Source organism: Danio aesculapii, chromosome 19 (assembly GCF_903798145.1).
Source record: "Danio aesculapii chromosome 19, fDanAes4.1, whole genome shotgun sequence".
Classification (NCBI taxonomy): domain Eukaryota; kingdom Metazoa; phylum Chordata; class Actinopteri; order Cypriniformes; family Danionidae; genus Danio; species Danio aesculapii.
The window spans coordinates 4,227,163-4,240,689 of record NC_079453.1 but is presented as its reverse complement, the minus strand read 5'-3'; positions in this window follow the sequence as shown (position 1 = coordinate 4,240,689).

Sequence of the window (13,527 nt, the reverse complement as noted above, 5' to 3'; positions counted from 1 at the left end):
ACCGGAGAGAGCATTCACACTCCACCTCAGTCAAGCTTTTGTCATCAAAATGATTTGCATTTTTGACGTGTTTTTTTATGTCGTTTTGGCAATAAGGCTGGGAATGCAACGCTAAAACCACAGCTTCTTTCTGTGCATAGATATTTGAGTGACATTGTGCAAATATTTCACATAGATATATGAAGGAGAATTCGATTTATTCATTTTTCTCAGCCTTCACTTTTAGATGAATAGAAATGTTTTGTACTTTGCGATTTTTGTAAAATATCCGAAAAAAAATGTGATGCTTTTTCATTTTACTTCACAATGCTGTAGTGTGGTGAGTGGTTGCCAGGGTGTTGCTATCTAGTTGTCGTAATGTTGTACGTTTTTGCTAAGCAGTTGGTAAATGACCCGCATGTCATGATTTTGCCAAGTACGATGTGATCCTGGATTATAATCTATGTTGATCCTGGAACATCATTTTTGTTGGTAAATGTAGTCCATACCTATTCCCTACTGCTAAACCCAACCATAACTGTAAATTATTCCCAAAATCAGAGGGCAATAAAGGCCCGATTCCACTGAGTGGTACGGTACGGTTCGGTTTGGTACGCTTTTCCACCATAATGCCATGTATAACTAACTTATTATCTTCACCTTTTGGACTAATATGAACCGGGAATGACGAATTACTGTCTAACAGAGGCTACATGTGCTGCTGAAGATTACAGACACAGAGGAGAGCTTTACACTGACTGTAGGCTATATTTTGGGTTGTTTTTGAACCTAAATACGGGCGAAATGTCTGTTGTGTGTAGTTCTTCTGTAGTTGGTAACATATCGGAGACTGTAAGGGGCTGTATGTGTATATATATATGTTCATTTATTTATTTAATATAATTACAGACGTTACAGTAGGCTATTTCGCACTGTCATTGATCTGCAGTTATAATCAAATTGTTTATAGAAAAGTTAGTAATAAACACTATACAGAAGTATTTATGTGTGTAAAGCATCTGTTTTGTGAGAAGTGCTTCTCATATGATATGTAAGTGACCCGTACAGCTTTATTGTAGACATTTCTTCGAGCGAGAATGACGTCGACTGAAACTTTCTGTCATACACCACGCCCACCAAAAGAATACCCTTGTTAGTGGAAACGCAAGCCTGATAAAGGTGACCCGTACCAAACCGAACCGTACTGTACCATACAAGTCAGTGGAAACGAGCCATAATAGTAGAAGAACAATCATGTAGAAGTGCATAAACCTAACCGTAAGCCCCCTTAATTCTGATTGGCTGATTGGAGTGTTGTTCCAGGATTAACATAGATGTTCATCCAGGAACACGTCCTACTTGGTGAAATCAGGTTGGCGTTAGTGACCCGGGTCAAAAGGCCAGCAGAGTTTTCATTGATTTGAGGGTGAAACACAAGTTAGTTTATCATCATTGTATGTGCTCAGATAAGTTGAAGACTCTTGTTCATGTCAGAGTTCAGAGTATTCCAGTCATTGGGTGGGACGCGGTGATGACACTCCTGCTGCCTGGTAACACACACACACACATACGCGCACACACAATGCTGGATCAACACTCCAGAAACAAACAGGTGACCTCAACAGTTCCACTAACTGTTGATCTTCTAGTGAATGAACAAACACACACATAGATCAGGGCTGCACCGAAATCTTTTTTCTCTCCAGTTGCTCTGAATCTGAACTCTTGCTTGAGAAACACACAGTACATGCTATCTTTCTGTCTGTTTTGTAAATCTGAAGGGCATAAAATCACAACACTCAGTCTATTTTGTCTCCATTTTAAAGCACGTCCCGTAAGGAAAAACTATTTCCCAAAACAAAACCAAGCTAAATGTGTTTATTAGATTAACTACACTGCATGTTTTGATGAAAACATACACACTATGCTGTCCAAAAGTTTGAAATCAGTACGATTTACTCAGCATATATTAATCAAAGAATCAAGAAAAAAACATCAGCAGCCATGGTTTTCCTACAGAAAAAAATCAATCAACAACATGAAACGGATAGGCTTACCATGGTTTTCCTTTTGTAGCAAAATTGTGCTAATGGTAGCATGCCCCTGCTTAAAAAAACTGCTTAAACCTGCCTAAGCTGGTTGGCTAGTTTTAGCTGGTTGACCAGCCTGGGTTAAGAGGGGTTTTGGCCATTTCCAGGCTGGTTTCCAGCCATTTCCAGCCTGGTCTTAGCTGGTCAGGCTGGAAAATGACCAGCTAAAACCAGATAAAACCATCTTGACAAGCCTGGTTTAAGCTGGACATAGCTGGTTTTAGCTGGTCATCTTCTAGCCTGACCAGCTAAGACCAGGCTGGAAATAGCTGGAAACCAGCCTGGAAATGGCCAAAACCCCTCTTAAACCAGGCTGGTCGACCAGCTAAAACCAGCCAACCAGCCTAGGCTGGTTTAAGCTGTTTTTTTCAGCAGGGGCCTGAAATCATGGCTAACATGTTTCAGAATGTTACCAGCAAGATTAGCATGAATCGGCAAGAACTGTTTGGTATGTTTGCATGAAGTGCTTGCATGTTTGTTAGCATTGTTAATTTTGTTTATCTAAAATGTTGCTAGCACAAATTAGGCTGTTGATAACAGTTGAGCTAGTTGCTCAGATTTGCTAACTGTAGCATATTTTAATTTGTCGTTAGCATCAGTTAGCATGTTCCTAGCATGAATTAGAACATTGATAACATGAACTGAGCTAGTTGTGGATTTGCTGTCTATAGCACATTTTTGTGTGCGTCAGTTAGCATGTTGCTAGCATCTCCTTAGCTAGTTGCTCAGCTTTGACTATGATGGCATATTTCAGTGTGTTGTTAGCATCAGTTAGCATGTTTCTATGAATTAGAATGTTGATAACAGATTCAGATTTGCCATCTATAGTATATTTTAGTGTTTTGTTAGCATAAATTATCAAGTTTCTAGCATGAATTAGAATGTTGATAGGATCTCCTCAACTGGTAGTTGCTCAGCTTTGCAAATGACAGCATATTTTAGTATGTTGTTAGCATGTACTGAGCTAATTATAAAAATTCCAATTCATGTTAGAAACATGCTAATTGATGCTACCAACAGACTAAAATATGCTATTATATTTTAGTCTGTTGGTAGCATCAATTAGCATGTTTCTAACATGAATTGGAATGTTGATAACATGTACTGACCTAGTTGTTCAGATAGCATATTTTGGTGTGTTGTTATAGCTTATTGCTAACAAATCCTAGGATAGTTGTTAAGCTATGCTAATGGTAGATGAATATCTGAAAGTATTGAACATGAAGGATGTTAGCCAAATGCTCTATAGCTAATATTTGATGTTTGAACGTTTTGACACACAGTGAAAGTCTATGGGATTTGATGCCAAGGCATGAAGTACAAATAAAAACTGGAGTAATGATGAATGATGAATTCAGATATGACCAGCATAAATAAATGACATTGTAAGATATATTAAATTAGAAAACAGGTCTTTAAAGCTATTATATTAGCTAATATTTATTAACTTCATTTTGCAGTATTTTGTGGGTTAAAGGGCACCTATTTTACCCCTTTTTCAATATTAATGATAAGTCTTTTGTGTCCCCAGAATGTGTCTGCAAAGTTTCAGCTCACAACCCCCATCAGAATTTTTAATATACCTTTTTAGTGTGCCTCAATCTCTGCTGCATCAGATAAACAACACAGTGATGGACACGAAGGAAGCAGATCTCACATAACTTTGTAAGAAATACTACAGTAATAACTTTTCCAATGATTATTTGATGTACTTGTTGTGGAGTTAATTCAAGCCTTTCTGCAACAATGAGGCACACACAATGTTGTTACAAATTTCACGCTCATACACACACAGTGCATGTGTTTAACTTTGCACAGGTTTTGCACACAAATGTGACGGGATACATGTTAATACCCACTGCTGTATGGATATCTGTTATGTTAATGTACAAAATAAACCTGATATAACGTCCACAAACCGGGATTGAAGCGTCTTTTATAACTGTACTGACATGCGGCTATAATAAGTAAAGCTGAAGTAAATCGCTTTAATTCATTACAAACATGCACTGTTTTAAAGACTGTTTTAAACGTTTAAAAGTCATTCTTGATCACATTTGATGTTGGTTGATGATCACAGAGAGCTGAACAGATCTTTTAATCCCAGTTGCTTTCCGCACGTCCTGTCTTGTTGATATGATTACACACGTTACTATGTAGACATATTAATACATGGCTGTCAATCAATTCGGTGGGTGGGGAAACCGCACTCCTACATCATGTTGCAGTGGGCTTCAAAATGGGAGGGATTTGGATCCTATTTTAACATCAGGAAATTAAAAAAAGAGACCTATTGTCTTTATATCACCTCAATATGACTGTGGACACACTATACCAGGGGTGTCCAAACTTGGTCCTGGAGGGCCGGTGTCCTGCAGATTTTAGCTCCAACTTGCCTCAACACACCTGCAAGGATGTTTCTAGAAAGCCTAGTAAAAGCTTGATTAGCTAGCCCAGGTGTGTCTGATTGAGGTTGGAACTAAACTTTGCAGGACACCGGCCCTCCAGGACCGAGTTTGGACATGCCTGCACTATACCTAAACACAGTTCTGTCCAAACAGCTAGATGATTTTCATCACAGGTGCCCTTTAAAATATGTAATATTTGTCTACAGAAAAGATTTCTTTAAAAAATATATATTAATCTTGCAGACTCCATAATTTATGGGTGTGGAAAACACATGATGTTGAATCGAGTAAAATATTAACTTTTTTTTAGCTTGTTTACTATTGAATCTGACCACTTGACCTTTCACACCTGCTGATTAATTGTTTCCCTATCCAGACTGTCATTTCCAGCCATCTGAGCAAACAAATCAATCCTGACCTGCACACCAGACTACTAAAACCCTCAAACCCTTTCCTTACACTCTCCATTCAACAGCAGAATGGTAAAATCATCCATTATTTCTTACTCATGACAGCTCAAGGCTGATTCCTTCATAGAGAACCACGTTTAAAAATAAGTACAACAACAAACCCCCAGGCAAGATTCGCTGTGAAACATAACTCAGCTGCCTTTAGCCTTTCCAAAAGGAGAGCAGAACTTTACAGAACTTTTCCGCAGATGCAAAAACCATCATCTCTGGAATTCATATCTGTCCTTCTTCATCCAAATCCCCAGTTTTATTGAATGTATCTGGACGGTAGGGAAACATATTCATAGTATGTGTGCATGATTTTGGTTTGGCAGTGGAATAATTCCCCATCTGGTCCTTTTTCATTAAAGCTTGTGCCATTATCACCACATTCTGGAACGTGGTGCCAAAGCCAGATATGCTGATTTCCATGTCTGTTTTGACAATATGGCATTAGGACGGATAGTATGTACTGTGCTTGTACTATTTGAGTATATGTGTATACACTGGAGGTAATTCATGATTAAGCATTATTCTGTTTGGTTTGTTTTTGTGCACGCCCACTTTCCTTTTTACTGTGTAATAATGACAAATTGACCAGTTCCTAACAATAATAATAATAATAATTCCTTAAATTTATATAGTGCTTTTCTGGACACTCAAACCACTTTACACATTTTTGGGAGGAATCTCCTTATCCACAAACAGTGTGCAGCATCCACCTGGATGACGCGACGGCAGCCATATTGCGTCAGACCACACACCACACACCAGCTGATTGGTGGAGAGGAGACAGAGTGATGAAGCCAATTATGATATGGGGATTAGGTTAGGAGGCCATGATGGACAGAGGCCAGTGGGCAAATTTGGCCAGGATGCCGGGGTTAAACCCCTACTCGTTTTCGAAGGACATCCTGGGATTTTTAACGACCACAAAGAGTCAGGACCTCGGTTTGACGTCTCATTCGAAAGATGGCACTCACTGAGCAGTATAGAGTCCCCATCAATATACTGGGGCGTTAGGACCAAAACAGACCGAAGGTTGAGCGCCCCCTGCTGGTCTCACTAACACCCCTTCCGGCAGTAACCTAGCTTTCCCATGTGGTCTCCCATCCAGGTACTGACTGGGTGCAGCCCTTCTTGGGTTGCTTAAGGACACCAGACCATCTCAATAGCCCATAAACATCAACATACATAGAAATTGTTTTTCAGAATTAGTGTGGTGCGTATGTAAAAGTATAAAAATAGAGGCTATAATGCATCTGTGTTAAGTTCAATTGATTTTAATTGACTGGGTTTACACAAATATGCGTGGAAGTTTTAACTAGGCTCGTTTTGGAGGTTAGTCACCCCACATTTTCAATGATATTAAAGAGAAAGTGTTGTTTGAGGGCACTTATAGGCAATTATACTAGTTAGTGTGTTCAAATCTGTCAATTTAACACACCTATAAAAAGCAGATATGAGCTACGGATTTCTTGTTTGTACATGCTGGTCCGACAGACACTTGTGTAGGCGTTGCTTGACAGTACATGTATTGAGGACTAGATGTTAAAGTCCCAGATACAGTTTCCTTCAAACAAAATCAAAGAATGAACTACTGGAGTGACATTATTTACAATATTAAAACCAAATCAAAGTTTGTTTGTTTTCATTTCTAGCATTTAAAATGGCTTGCCGTTGAAAAATGTAAAGTAGTTTAGCTGATAAACATCTATGAATTACCATTGGTCCATGGCAATGATGTAATGGGTAGGTGTGGCCTCAGAGCCCGCCCTTGTTTATTTATTTTATATAATCTTTGTTGGTTCTTTTCCTTAAAGTGCCACTTTATAGTGCATTTACATGCGATCATTTGCAATCATTTACATGTAATATTTTTGTTTTACTCAGTGAATTAATGAGGACATTAGAAATAATCAGTTCATAAGAACATTTTTGGCTACTTGGGTCAATTTCTTGATCTAATTGACAAATCTATATCTCAAGGGTTTAAGATATATACCCTCTCTAGTTTTGATTGCATGTTTTGTGACTATGATGTGTTTTTTTGTTGTCTTTCTTGTTTGTTTTCCTTTATATATTAATATTTATATATATTTCCTTTATATATATGTATGTATGTATGTATGTATGTATATATATATATATATATATATATATATATATATATATATATATATATATATATACTATTACTATATATAAATATATATATACGTGTGTGTGTGTGTATATATGTATATATAAAACCTTAAAATAAAGTACTTTAAAAAAACATGTTTATGTTTAAATGTAAAAGAGACTCTCTGGATTTACAAGGGATGTGTTTGAGTAAAATGCTAAATTTTTAAAATTTTATTTACATTTTAAAATTACATTTTATTTTCTGTTTTCAATCAGGATTATTTCACCATTCACTGTAAAAAATGTTGGGCTCCAAACAATTGTGTTCGATTGTGTTTGGGTAACATAAAGAAACTAAGTTAACTTAACCATTTTTTTACAAATTTATGTAGATTGAACATCAGAAAATTAAGTTGGTTTCAGCTCATTTTAAATAAGCAGTTTGAACAAATAACATGTCATTTTTGGAGTGTTTTTCATTAAGTCTACTGAAGTTAAAACATTGTTATTACTTTCTGTTTTTTGTCAATAAAATTGGTTTCATTTTGGATGAAATGTCATCAGTTCATCTGTAGAAAAAAACAACAATTATGTTTTACTCAAAACACCTTGATTTGCTTAAACATGGACTGTAAAGTGATCACAATGAAAGGGCAATGCATTATGTCTTAATCGGTTTAATAAATGCTCCTGTGCATCTAAGGCAAATAACCATACAGTTTGGAGAACAGATTGATCTGGACGGTACATGCTGTTAATTCTCATTACCAAATGAAACAGAATTTAGTTTTTACCCATTTTTACTTTAAGTCTTCAAATGAAGAAGCAAACAAAGCAAAATGTCAAACAGAGGAAATGAAACACATTTTTTACTTCTACGAAGTCATTATATGTTCGTTTTCTGAAGAGTTTTCCATCAGCACGGCTCAGACAACAGCAGAACAGACGCTTGGAAATCCGCTGTCGGGATCTGAGCCACATTTACCCCACTAGACTCACAAAAAAACAAAGTCCCACAATGCTCTCTGCTCACGGCTTGTTTGAGCTTCTGTTCTCCAGTGGCATTTCTCCTGCCGTAATGACACTCTGTTTACAGTCAATATGTAGATATATTTCAGCATTGGTGTATTCTATCATAACCCCTCAACCCCAAGCAGCCCATTTCACATCAATAGACCCTTTTTACATTTCTGAGTTTCTCAGTAGTATAAATCGTCATTGTTGAGCCTGGTTTCTCTCTAGGTTTTTTCTTTTTAACTTTCATCAATTGGCAATGATTGATGCTCGCCAATGTTACCAATGGCTTGCTTTTTTTAGGATTAGTGAAGTGACATTTATATTACACTGAACTGAACTAAATTGTGACGACTGAACCAAAGTCCCTTTAAGCCAAGTCATTTCACGTAGGCAGTATGCACTCAAAAGGATCGAGATCACGACACCAACCTCATTTATGGCCATTCTACACAGTTAAGAACTGGTCTACTGAAGTAAGTCTGAAGTAAATACTGAAGTAAACTTAGTCTTGATGGTAAATCTCCTCCAGAAATGACAACTCTTTGTTCACAGGTTTGTGGGCATTTGAATAGTTGCTGTCATGTGATGTGCGTTTGACAGGACGAATTGTACCTCACGTTTGTTTCATACAGATTACAAAACCCCCCAAAAATTTCAAGCTTTATTTGGAAATATTTCTTATGTCTGTGAAGCAAGTATTCGCTGAGATTTTAGTGTGTTTGTTTACCACAAAACCTGTCGTAAATGCACATGTCTGGAGTCCCCTGGAGAAACGTCAGTCTATAGTGATCAAGGCTGGCTCCTGTACTAGTAAGCTGGGCTTCATTCAACATAACGGCTGTTACAATTTTCCCCTTTCAAAACTATACAAGTGACATGTCTTGTGTATTCTACAGTCTTTGACTGAACCAAAGAGCTTAGAATGACCAAGAGGCGAAAATCAATAGAACGTTCCATTGCAACAGCAGCGCCCAGCAACAGCCCCGCGATTCCGCCATTTTGGAGTGAAAGCGATCAGCCTTTCATTGGATCTTATTGCTGTTGCGATGGCAAGCAGCTGCTTTGTATTTTATTTATTTATAAAAAAAGCGCATTAAAGCTGAGATACAACCTAAAAGACGACAATACAACACTTACTATAACAATCATCAGCACTTTTAATAGTTTACGTTACAGACTTATAATATGCTTTTGTTCTATTGAAATTTTCATTCCAAAATGGCCGCCGTGTGACACTAGCAGCATCTAGTGGCTGTTTCCCAAATCGCACTAGAGTGTCGCCTCTTGGTGATTCTATGCTCTTTGACCTAATTGAATCGGTTTTAATTTACTAGAACTTTATCTATGTTAAGCTGCTTTGACAATCTATATTGTGTAAAAGAGGAATATAGAAATAAAGATGAACTTGTTGGGTAAACCTAGAGGACAGTGAATGAAACATCTATTTAACAACATTAAGTGTGGTTTATTTATAAACTAATTTCGAGAGGATCACGTGCTTATAATCAACACGGCTGGCTCCTTATTAGCTCCGTAATGTGACCCATCAGATAATTACGGAAGCATTATAAATAACCAGAGTTTTTTCTCTCCAGTTATCTTCGTCTTGAAGCTTCCCCCTCCTTCCACCACTACTTCCTCCCCCTTTTTTCCAATAGGGTGACACGGTGGCCCAGTGGCTAGCACTGTTGCCTCACAGCAAGAACACCGCTGGTCCAACCTCCTATCGGGCTGGTTGGTGTTTCTGCGCGGAGTTTACATGTTCTCCCCGTGTTCGCGTGGGTTTCCCCCGGGTCCCCCGGTTTCCTCCCACCGTCCAAAAACATATACCATAGCAATAGATTAAACCAAATTATCACCGAAAACAACCCTAGTTTACACTTCTCACACGGCGACAAGCAGGGGAGTTCTCGAGACCTACCTGAGCTCGAACTCCCCCCTCGCCCTTCTAACGGGAGGGAGCCCCGGGCTCGAGGATATTACGAGCTCAGGGCTCTCTCCCGGGACAGCATGCCAAATACGCTTTATTGATTATCAGCTAAGTGTGAACTCTTGAAATATAACATAAAAGTATAATGTACATGACTGATGAGAAAGAAACTAAAAAGAGTAGAACATAGCAAATAAAATTAGAGTAATATTAATGAAGAAAAAACACATGAAATTAGAAAAATTACACCAGGAATTCTAGCAAAGTCTAATTACGGTTATTTACTGTATTTAATAAGGAAACTTAACTGATTTTTACTGTAGCATTTTTACAATATTTTTCCAGCTAGAGTTATGCACATTTAGATTAACAGTTTCCGTATTTCGTGATTCACAAGTGTTTTCTGTTTATTTACAGTTGTGAATTGCATTATGGGATGCTGATCTTTGCTCTGACGACTTTGTTAAACTGTAGAGTTGAATTTTTCAACATCCAAAGTGACTTTTATTGACATTTTACTAGTTTGAAATAATATATAATAAATAATAAATAGAGAAATAAGTCTGTAAAATATAATAATATCATATTATAACCTTATTACAAGGTTTTTCTACCATAATACACAACGCCAACCCAGAATATATATCACTTTAAACTATTAAAAATGTTAATAAAGGGCAATTTTTCAAACTTTTCAAGGTAGTTGGAAAAAAGATCAAGGTCCCATAATGCAGTTCAAACCATAAATAAATTAGGGAAATACAAAATAAAAGCATGAATCACAAAATACGAAAAACATCGATATTTTTTACAGCATAGATCTAGCAACATGGCTCAAACAGCACATCTCTCGTCAACAGAGGCTTGTGTCTGTAGATGCTGATCACCGGCAGCAGATGGAAACTCTCTGAGGAGCGCTGTGGATTTATAAAATCGCTTTTCATTGTTCATTCATGTCTGCCGAGGGCGAGATACAGACGCTCATCCATATTTGGTGCCTGGGGAAAACTGCCATCATGAAGCGCTGGATTCCAGGCCTGTTTGTTTACAGTGTTTTCTGCGCTGTTTGTAGTCTGGACATCATTTTACAGGGAAGAGGCAAACAATAGAGCTGTCTGGGAATGAAATAGTGTGGTTATGTAATGCTGGAGAGAGCCCAGACAGACGGAGGGGTCATCTAAACAGGTCAGGGGTGTCCAATAAGTCTCCGCTGGCCTCGGGCTCACCTCAAACGCAAGGGAAACAGTGTTTACTGTCCTGACACAATATTTACAAAGAACATGTGGTTAAGTCAGTATGGCCGGATATGTACTGTGTGTCTTCTACATGTTGCTGTCAGTTTAGGTTTTAATGAACAATTTGGATTAGCTTTTATGGCAGATATGTGCCAAATAAACACAGGGAATTGTGTACTCAAAGCTTCTTCTGTCACCAAAACAGAGACAACAATAATGAATACATTTATAGACAAAAAAGCTGATTTTTAAAATGGAATCAATCAATCAATCAATCAATCAATTCATTCATTAATTTTCCTTCAGCTTAGCCCCTTTATTTATCAGTGGTCACCACAGAGGAATGAATCGTCAACTATTCCAGCAAATGTTTGATGCATATGTACTGGGAAACACCCATACACTTTTCACTTGCACACACATACACCACGGCCAATTTAGTTCATCCAACCGGAAACCGGAGCACCCAAAGGAAACCCACACCAGCACGGGGAGAACATGCAAACTCCAAACAGAAATGCCAACTGGCAACTGGATTTGAACCAGCGACCTGCTTGCTGTGAGGCCACAATGCTTAACCACTGAGCCAACATGTCGCCTCGTATTTCAAAATTATATGTGCATATCTTAGTCTATGTATGTTTGTGTCTCTTTATCTTAGTTTAAATGTTTTATACTATATTGTATATTATTATATTATATGCTTTAAATTATATTGATATTACAAAATTATCAAAATTGTGATGAACAAACACATTTTAATGTCCATTTATGCTATAATAGTGTTGAAGTTTACAATTTAACAAGTGTTTAAAGTGTGTTTAGAATTGTAATGAATGCTATGTGCTGTTATTATATGGAAATTGTAATATTTCAGATTTATATATGTATTATTAGTAAAGTAATTTTTAGTTTATTATATTTATATTGGCAAACTAATAAAAATGTCATTTATTTGCATAAAACGTACAGTTGAATTTAGAATTATATACATTTTTTTAATATATTTCCCAAATGATGTTTAACAGAGCACAGAAATTTTCACAGTATGTCTGATAATATTTTTTCTCCTGAAGAAAGTCATATTTGTTTTATTTCGGCAAGAATAAAAGCAGTTTTTAATTTTTTAAACACCATTTTAAGGTCAAAACTATTAGCCCCTTTAAGATATATTTTTATTCGATTGTCTACAGAACAAACCATCATTATACAATAACTTGCCTAATTACCCTAACCTGCCTAGTTATCCTAATTAACCGAGTTAAAATTTAATGTCACTATAAGCTGTATAGAAGTGTCTTGAAAAATATCTAGTCAAATATTATTTACTGTCATCATGGCAAAGATAAAATAAATGAGTTATTAGAAATGAATTATTAAAACTATTATGTTTAGTAATGTGTTGAATAAAAATTGGGGAGAAAAATAAACAGGCGGGCTAATAATTCAGGGAGGGGGGGGTTAATAATTCTGACTTCAACTCTATATCTTACAAACTGTATATCTACTTTAGAATATTTTATATGTATTAACTGTGACATTCAAAGTCTTATTTATATAAGCAAACTGTAAAAAATTGGATTAAGAAACAATTTTAAATGTCCGTATATTATATGGACATCTAAAATTTGTCCCTACATTATTTTTAGTAGTAGTAGATTATGTAGTAGAGTATATTATTTGATGTTTTTGTGTTTAAAGGGTTTATGTATACAGTTGAAGTGAAAATTGTTCGCCCTCCTGAGAATTTTTAATTCTTTTTCAAATATTTCCCAAATGATTTTTAACAGAGCAAGGAATTTTTCACAGTATTTCCTACAATATTTTTTCTTCTAGAGAAGGTCTTATTTGTTTTATTTAGTTTTTTCTGGTAATGCTCTTATGTGCTTTTATGAGCCCTCAAACATCTTTGAGGGCTCAAAATTAGGTCACTGACAGACAGATATATCAACACCTGGACTCTTCAAAACAGAGCCAGTCTGCTTTTGAACGTATCCTGGGACAGACTGTCTGAAACACCACAGTTTCCCATGTTACACTCGCGAAAGCATAATTTAGAAAGACAGGATAGAACTAATTCCATTATTATGCAGGATATGCTGATTATAACACAAACACACACACACACACACACACGCAGCAGGACACCCATAAAAACGAAGACTAGACTCACACTTTAAGTATAAAGAGAGTTTTCATTGCAACAAATATGCTTATTTTATTTTAAAGGGCACAGATCATGACACTTTTTACAAGATGTAAAATAAGACTCTCATGTCCCTAGAGTGTGTA